Source organism: Chelonoidis abingdonii, chromosome 12, assembly GCF_003597395.2.
Source record: "Chelonoidis abingdonii isolate Lonesome George chromosome 12, CheloAbing_2.0, whole genome shotgun sequence".
Taxonomy (NCBI): domain Eukaryota; kingdom Metazoa; phylum Chordata; order Testudines; family Testudinidae; genus Chelonoidis; species Chelonoidis abingdonii.
The window spans coordinates 2167540-2176329 of record NC_133780.1 but is presented as its reverse complement, the minus strand read 5'-3'; positions in this window follow the sequence as shown (position 1 = coordinate 2176329).

Below are 8790 nucleotides of genomic sequence, written 5' to 3'. Positions count from 1 at the left end.
CTGCCGGTGCCCCTCACTCCCGACCCGCAGCCCCTGCCCCCCCAGCCCTGCCCGTGCCCGTGCCCGTGCCCCTCACCATTCCTGTGCGGTGTCTCGAGGACACAGTCCCCACCGGGGTCCTCATGGTAGGGGCGGATGCAGGGGCCACAGGTCCGGAGCCCCCCGGGGCCGCAGCCCTTACGCCGCTGTAGGAGACAGTTCAGCCGGATCCGCGGTGGGCAAATCGCAGCCGGGCCTACGGGGAGAGAACCGGAGCGACCCCCCTATAACCACTGGTCCCCACTCCCCTCCCAGAGCCGGGAGAGAACCCAGGAGTCCTGGCTCCCAGCCCCCCTGCTCTAACCACTAGACCCCACTCCCCTCCCAGATGTTTCAACATCTGTCCCTGCTTCTTAAAATCATAATCCCCTGACAGCCGGAGCACAAAAGATCAGAGGAGAAAATCTTTGATTAAATAGTAAGAGAGATGGAAATTTGCTCCTGTTCTCCCGATCTGCAGCCCCCCCAGTACTGCCCCCACCAGCTCTGCCAGTGCCCCTCACTCCCGACCCACAGCCCCTGCCAGCCCAGCCCAGCCCTGCCCCCCCAGCTCTGCTGGTGCCCCTCACTCCCGACCCGCAGCCTTGCGAACCAGGGAGTAGAACCCAGGAGTCCTGGCTCTCAGCCCCTCCTACTCTCCTCCACACACCCCCGATGCCCCTCCCCCTCACCTGCCGCCCCCCCGGCCCTCGGGGCCAGCCCCAGCCCCAGCAGAGCTGCCAGGGCCGCCAGCCAGCGCAGGGTCCGCATCTCTCCGAGCTGGAGGGGTCCCCTCCTCTGGATCCGCCCTCCCGGCTGGGGGTGGGGGCGGAGCGTGAGGGGAGGGGCTGACTGAATTTATGAATGAACCAGGGATGGAGACAGACGCTGTGGGGAGGGGAGAGACCGACCCACAAGTCGCCTTCACTTCCTGTCCCAATCCTACCCCTCTCCCGGCAGGGTGTTCTGTGTGGCTGGTACGCGCTTGTCCCATCCCAGAGTCGGCTGCATCTCAGCCCCATGTGAAGCTGTTCTGTGTGGCTGGAACCCGCTTGTCCTACCCCAGAGGTGGCTGCATCTCAGCCCCATTTGAAGCTGTTCTGTGCGGCTGGTACCCGCTTGTCCCACCCCAGAGGTGGCTGCATCTCAGTGCGAGGCGAGGGCTTCTAGTATCTGCCCCGGGTCCGGCTCTGGGACCCCCTGGGACTCCCAGGGGGGAGATCAGTGACACCCCCACTCCCAGCTGGTATCCATGGTGCTTGTCTCCAAGGAGATGCACCTGCCTGCTGTGGTATATGCAGCAAACAGCTTCCCATACCCCTCCCAAGAGATGGAACCTAGGAGTCCTGGCTCCCAGCCCCCCCAGCTCTAACCACTAGACTCCCCTCCTCTCCCAGAGCTGGGGAGAGAACCCAGGCATCCTGGCTCCCAGCCCCCTCTCACACCCACCAGCTGTCACCATGGCAACCAGCTCCCTGCACTGATGGACCTGGGATGAGGTTGATGCAGCAGTGGGTTGTCATGGTGACACGATGGAGCTGTGGGGGGGGGGATCCCCGGCCCCCCCTTAGTTATGGGGGGAGGGGAAAAGGCTTCATTATCTCCCCCCCAGAAGTTGAGACCCCCCCAAGCTCCCTACACAGGATGGGGGGACCTCAGCCCTGGTGATTGGCCAGACTCCAGGTGTGTGAGGGAGCCCCCACCACCACCCCTAGCCCCTCTCTGCCCTACGGGCAGCCCAGGGGAGGGACACAGGGGGCCTGGACAGCACTCCATGGGGCACCCTTTGCAACATGAGCCGGCTTGGGGTGATAGCGGTGGGCTGGAGTGAGGGGTGCCCCACCGCAGGGGGGGCAGAGTGCTGACATCTCCTGGGCCTGTTGGCTACCGGAGGCTGGCACAGCCCTTGGGCCGACACACCAAGACAGCGACCCACAGGGAGAGCTCAGCCAGAGAAAGATTCCTCTGGCACTGCACCGAATAGCCCAGCACTCGGAGGGGAGTGGGGGCTAGTGGTTAGAGCAGGGGCGGCTGGGAACCAGGACTTCTGGGTTCTCTCCCCGGTGCAGATACAAACACAGACCCAGGGACACTGTTAGCTCAATACATGATTTATTTACACACCAGTCGGCCTTGGCTTGCCAGGCAAAGGAATCCAGCGACAGCTGCCTCTCTCTGGCACGCGGCCCCTGCCGGCCCCACAGTTCGCTCCGCTGAGAGGTAGAAAGCTCAGCCGACAATGCACTGGGGCTGGGAATCCCCCATCTGTGCAGTGCACGCTGGGCCTGGGTGGTGCCCGCAGGGGCTGTAGGGGCACAGAGGCGGCTGGGTTTAGGGTGGCATTGGTTTCTTCTTTCCTTTCCTTTGGCTGGGCGAAGCTTTGGGCAAATCTGCGCCATTTTCCTGGGTTTGTTCTTACCTTAGAAGCAGCAGCAACATCACCCGAGGTGCACTGAAGGAAGACCCAGCTTTGGGGTTTTAACTGAGACCATTTCCCTCCTCAGCCACACGTGTGAGTTGAACAGCGATTCACTTTTGAACACAGTTCCTGTTAGCTAGAACTCACCGCAGTGTTCCCACCATGTCTCTGGAAGGACGGGCAGCTTCAGACTTTCAACACAGAGCGGTTTTCTCCAAACTGATATCCAGGCATTGGAGAAGAATATTAATGTTTTTTTTAAATATTGTCTTATTATGGGGTTAGTGCTGGACTGTTGAAATATCCGCAAAGTTAATGCCGTCTTTGGTGGAAGACACAGTGAGCTTGAACAATGAGGAGTTCTCGTGGCACCTTAGAGACTAACAAATTTATTTGGGCATAAGCTTTCGTGGGCTAAAACGAATTTCATCAGCTGGGGATTTTTAACACCATGTGTTTTCTGTAACTGTTACTTGAGCATTTGAGTCTAAGAAGTATGATTTTTTTACAGCTTTTCTTATGAGTGGGTTTTTATTGAACCCCCAAAATAGCAGCACTATTCTTTCACCCCGTTATTTTGCCTGGAAGGAGCCAGACATTTTGGCATGGGGCATTTTTCCCCTAACAACTGAAGATTTGGGTAGAATAGGGAGGTTTCGATTCTAATGGTCTTTTTACCTTTAAAAAGAGGACAGTGTCATGGCATATCTCATCCTCCCAGCTGAAACCAGGACCGTTTCACTTTTCACCCTAAGCATTTGCCTCCAAAATCATCTCCGAGTGTCTGAGTTTGACCATCGATTTGATTTTTTTCAATATCTGTATTATCAAGCAGCTGAACTAAGCTGTCCTTTTCTGCCTCTTCTTTTCAGTGCTAAGCAGCACACCGAGCTCCTGTACGCTGCTTTTCATCAGCAGAAAATGATCAGAAACGTGCTGAGAGGAGTCGGAGGCTTTTGAGTTTTAACACAGACTGGATTTCTCCCAACTGGTATCCAGACATTGGAGTTGAAATGCCAGTAATGAACAAACTAACCCCTCTAGCTCCTTGGCAGGCTGGAGGTGTGTGTGTCTCTTCATCCGTGAGCCCCTGCTGTCCATAGGGCCAACCAGCCAGACCTGATTTCTAGCCTAAAACTACCACCCAGCCCCCTATCATTCATTAATAATTAAAAGCAAGAGAAAAACGTATGTGGGTAGCAAAAAAGGGGTGAAAAGGGGGCGCAGCCCCCACAGGCTCTTTCTTTCCTTCCACAGATGGGTCTGACCAGGAATCCAAGCCCCCCGACAAGTGGGAGTGGCCAGGCCAAAGCCGGATTCGTGGGAGGGGACGGGGGGCTCTGGCAGATGGCAGAGCTCTGGGATGGGCTCCCCTCAGGACCCCGCGTTACGCCTGTCGCCCAGTAAGGATGTTGTCTCATCGGCACTCCTGCGAGATTCTGCAACGAAAACACAGACGGGGGGAGTCTTCAACCAGTGAACCCAGTGATCTGCTGGTAAGGGGGTGGGGACTAGGAGTTAGAGCAGAGGGGGCTGAAAGCCAGGACTCCTGGGTTCTCTCCTGGCTCAGGGAGGAGAGTCTAGTGGTTAGATCAGGCTGAACATTCCCTTCTACCTCTAACAGCAGCAGCCACACCCCATGGCCATTTCCTGTCTCAGCTACCGCCATATCTCCTCCAAATACTTTTGTGCCTCAGTTTACCTCCCTCATGACCAGCACTGGGGTGGATGATTCTCCAGAGCTGCTTGGCCTGACTAGCTTCATTCCAACCCTGATGTGGCCCAATCAGCAGATTGGCCAATCGCCGGCTAATTGATGTCACCAGCCTCTGCCCAAGTTTGCAGCTGGTCCAGCTGGTTGCAGGGGAGCAGCCGCTGTTTCGTCTGGACAAATGCCGCCCCAACCTGTCTGGAGCCAGATCCTGAGCCGGTGTCAATCTGTAGCGACTCCACTGCCCTCCAGGGACTCAGGGCGGGATTCTGAGCTAAGGGTAAGCTGTTCACCTGGCCTCAGTGGGAGTGAAATATCAATTCAAAGGGAAACTGAGGCACGGAGAGGCGAACCAGCGACAGAACCAGGGGTGGCTCCAGACCCCAGCACACCAAGCCGGCATGCCACGCCTGTGGGAGGTCCACCGGAGCCACGGGACCGGCGACTGGCAGAGTGCCCCCCGTGGCATGCCGCCGTACTTGGGGCGGCGAAATGTCTGGAGCCGCCCCTGGATAGAACCCAGGAGTCCTGACTTCCAGCCTCCCTGCAGTTGTAACTGCTGGGCCCCCTCCTCTCCCAGAGCCAAGGACGGAACCCAGGAGTCCTGACTCCCACTAGGCCTGCTCCTCTGCAGATGGGAACGTCTATGCCCGGGGAAGATTAGCAGCGCAGTTCTGATTGCACCCAGTAGGGGGCAGTGCAAAGTGCAGGCGTCACTGCAGAGATGGAAACTTAAACCTAAGCCCGATAATATTCTATCCATCCCCGTACACAGGCTCAGGCTCTGGATCTAGCCCTTGTCCCCCTGGATCCATATCTGTGTGTCTGCCCACCCATCCCTCCATCCTCCCCCGGGATCCATAGCTGTATGTCTGCCCCATTCCCCCCCATCCCTCCATCCTCCCCCCAGATCCATACATGTGTCTGCTCCATCCCCCCCACTGCCCCCGCCATCCATGGATCCATAGCTGTGTGTCTGCTCCATTCCCCGCCCCCCATCCCTGGATCCATATCAGTGTGTCTGCTCCATTTGCCTCCCAGCCGGATCCATACGTGTGTCTGCCCCTGTTCCCCACACCGAGGATACCCACCCATCCCTCCCGAGTGCCCCGCTCACTCCCCCCCAGTACCTCTCTTCCTCCTGCACAGCCGCTTGATGACGTGCCACATCCATTGCAGCAGGAGGCAGAAGCACTTGCACTGGTTGCACATCGTGGGCTCACCTGGCACCTGGCGGAAGGGGGGGAACGCCAGGGCCAGTGGTCAGGCAGTGCCGGGGCCAGAGTCCCTCCTGCCTGCCTCGCCAATCCCCTGCCGGGCTGGAGTCTGCTCACTGCCCCCGGGCTCAGACCTCTCGTGCCCCCTCCTGCTCCTGCGTTTGGCTGCCCGGCTCACCTGGGATGGGGGGTCCTGGCTCTGAGCCAGGATCCCGGCCTGACCCCCCCGCACGCTGTCCAGAGAGGGTCCCCTTCACATGGAGATCTGCTCCCACCCCTGGCCATGCCATTTCCCCAGGGTCCGTGCTGCTGGCAGCTCCTCCCGCTCGCTCGTCGCCTCGGCTTCTAGCTTAATTAACCGCCCCACCCGCCCGCCTCCACAGCGGCCTGGCAATCAGGCTGCGGTGTGAGCCAGATCCCTGTGCTAACCTGCCAGGAGCCTCCTGCCTAGACCCCTGGTCGTCCTGAATCGACGGCCAATCCGGTTTGGGTCTGCGCCGTGAGAAAAACAGCACCAGCAGCAGTGGGCTGGCTCCGGATTCACACCAGGCCCAGCCTGGACTCCCCTGACCTCAGCAGGGTCGCTCGGGATTTAAACGGGGGTCACTGGAACCAGGAGCCAGCAGCAGCCGCCCTCCAGGCCCCATGGTCAGCGGGAGATCTCTGACCAATCTCCATTCCCAGAATCCGAGGGACTCCCCTGATCGGGTCAGTTGACGACCTCTCTAACCAGGATTCCCTGAATTAATTCCCAATTCAGCTAGAACAGATCTTCCAAGCAAATTCCCGGTCTCGATCGAAACAGCCCAGGGAGGAGCCTCTGCCTTGACCCTCAGTAAAGTGCGCCTGGGGTTCATTCCTCTCCCTGTTACAAAGTCACATCTTGCTTCCCATCTGAATTTGGCTGGCGCCAGCGTCCAGCCGTCAGATTGGAAAACTCTCTGGCCTCGAACTTCTGTTCCCCCTTCCAGCCATGCCTAGAGGGGCTCCTGTCTCCCCGTAACTCCTCTGTGGAGCTACGTGGACTGAGATCTTGGAGTCGAGGTTTCCAGCTCTTTCACCATTTTTGTGGCCCTTCTTTGAGCCCTCGGCAACTGACCGACGCCCTCCTCGAATCGGAGGCCCCCAGAACTCCATCCCAGCCGTGGCTGCACCGGGGCCGAATCAAGAGGGCAAATCCCATCTCCAGAGACCTGTTTACACGGCCCAGGATGGGATCGGTGCTTTCTCCGCCCCCAAATCTTTGCCAGAGCCCATTTCCCAGGAGGGAGCCCCCAGGCCCCGACGCAAGAGCCACCGGCCCACGGGCTGGTGTGCGTGTCCCCTCCATTCCCCGCCAGAGAGATTCTTACCGGTCTCTGGTGTCGTCCCGCTCCGGGTGCCTCTCCCTCATCCTCTGGGAATGGCCCCGGGTTTATATACCTGCCACCCCGCCCTGAATGCCCAGATCGGCTGGATCACAGTGGGGTGAAGTCACAGGGTGGGGAGAAGTCAGGGTGTTTTCACAACCACCCCGGAGCAGCCGGTAGGGTTGGTAGCCTGCCAGGATGTCACTGAATCCAGCATCCTCCACCTCAGTCCTCACCAGGGATGATTCTTTCTGGGGGCATAAGGTGGGGGGTGAGATTTGGGGGAGGTGGAATTGGGGCACAGCAGATCTGAACCCCCCCCCGGCTCCCTTTATGGGATCGGGGGGGGGGCTGCCCATCTGGGGGGGGTCTGATTCCCCATCCCTGCCCACCTCAAGTGAGCTGGGATTTGGGGAGAGCCTTGTCACTCTAGGGGGGTGTCTGACCCTCTCTCTCTCTGCCCCCTGGCATGAGCTAGGATCTGGGGGGCCCTGCCCCTATGGGGGTGTCTCCACCCACAATGTGGGAGCTAGGATCTGGGGGATCCTGCGCCTATGGGAGTGTCTCCTCCCTTGCCCCTCGAGTGAGTGGGGATCTGGGGTGGGAGTGTGAAGAGAAAGCAGATTGACATAAAGGAAAGCTCAGTGGTGACACGTTGAGGTGCACGGCACTCCTGGTAGGAAGGAGGTGGGAGGCCCTGGCCAGCGTGTGGGGCAGCCCCCCAGCCCTTCCCTTTGATGGATCTGCTGGACGTTTGGTCATGCTGTGAGATGTTTGAAGCCTGAAGCTGCCAACACAGGGGAAGCGATCTAGGGTCCCAAACCCTGACAGTTTTCCCACCCGGTGGGTACAGGAACTTTAAGCTCAGGAGTGAGGATTGGTGAGTCTCTTTCTCCATCATTTCCTACAACATAGCCCACCCCACCCGTGACCAGACCCCCTTCCCATTCAGCCATTAGCACGTTACAATCCATCATCACCCTGAGGTTTCACCAAAGCATTTGAGTAGAAGCGTTCATTTTTACCAGGTTTTCGTCTTCACTTTTAAGTTAGCCAGAAAAATAGTAATCCAAAAATCATGTCCCTGTCACCTGTGGGGCTTTTTTTACTAGAAGGAACCAGACACTTTAGAAAAGAACATTTTTCTCCTAGCGTTTAGCCAAGCATTTGAGTATAATAAGTATTGTTTACAATTTTTCTTCCTATTAGCTATTTTAACCTTCGAAATAGCAGGCACAGTCATTCTTCTTTTCACCTGTTGTTTAATTCAGTGGCTTTCAACCTGTGCTCTGCAGACCCTTGGGGGTCCACAAAATATGTCCAAGGGGTCCGCAAAAAGTTGTTGTTACCATAGAACAGTTGTTTTCAATCTGTGATCCACGGACTCCCAGGGGTCCACAGAAAAGCGGTCCATGGTTCCATTCAAAATTTTGTAGGGGTCCACAAATGACAAAAGGTTGAAACCCACTGGGTTAGTTAAAGAAGGGTTTAGAACTAAGCATTTTTCTCCTACCTGTCAGCCAAGCATTTGAGTACAATACATGTTAATGTTGATGCAGCTTTTCTGTATAGGGGATTTATTTTTTACCTGAGAAGTAGCAGCAAGATTCAGTTGTCTCTTTGCCTGTTTTTGAGTTAAAGGTTTTAGCAACGAGTGTTTTTCTCCATGCTATTAGCCAAGCATTGGAATATAACACACATTAATTTTTAGAAAGATTTTCTTACTATTGGATTTTTTGAACCTTAGAAATAGCAGAAGTTTTCAGTCTTCCCTTCACCTGTCTTTTGATTACAGGTTTCAGAGAAGAGCCCTTCGCTCCAAACTCTTAGACAAGTATTGGAGTATAATAGGGGACGGAGCCAAGTGAAGATTTCACAGTTCCCACCGGCGCTGGTAGATCCGGTCCTGGCTGGCACATGTGTGGGCGTCTGGCTTCAGCTTCCTCAGGAGCAATATTGCTCAAAGGATCTAAAGTGATGCTGGAATTTCCTCCCCACCTTCCCATCCGGCTTTTCATCAGCCTCTCTCCTGTAATTAGAAACCTGGCTCCAAACGCCCTCCCCCACTTCTCTAAG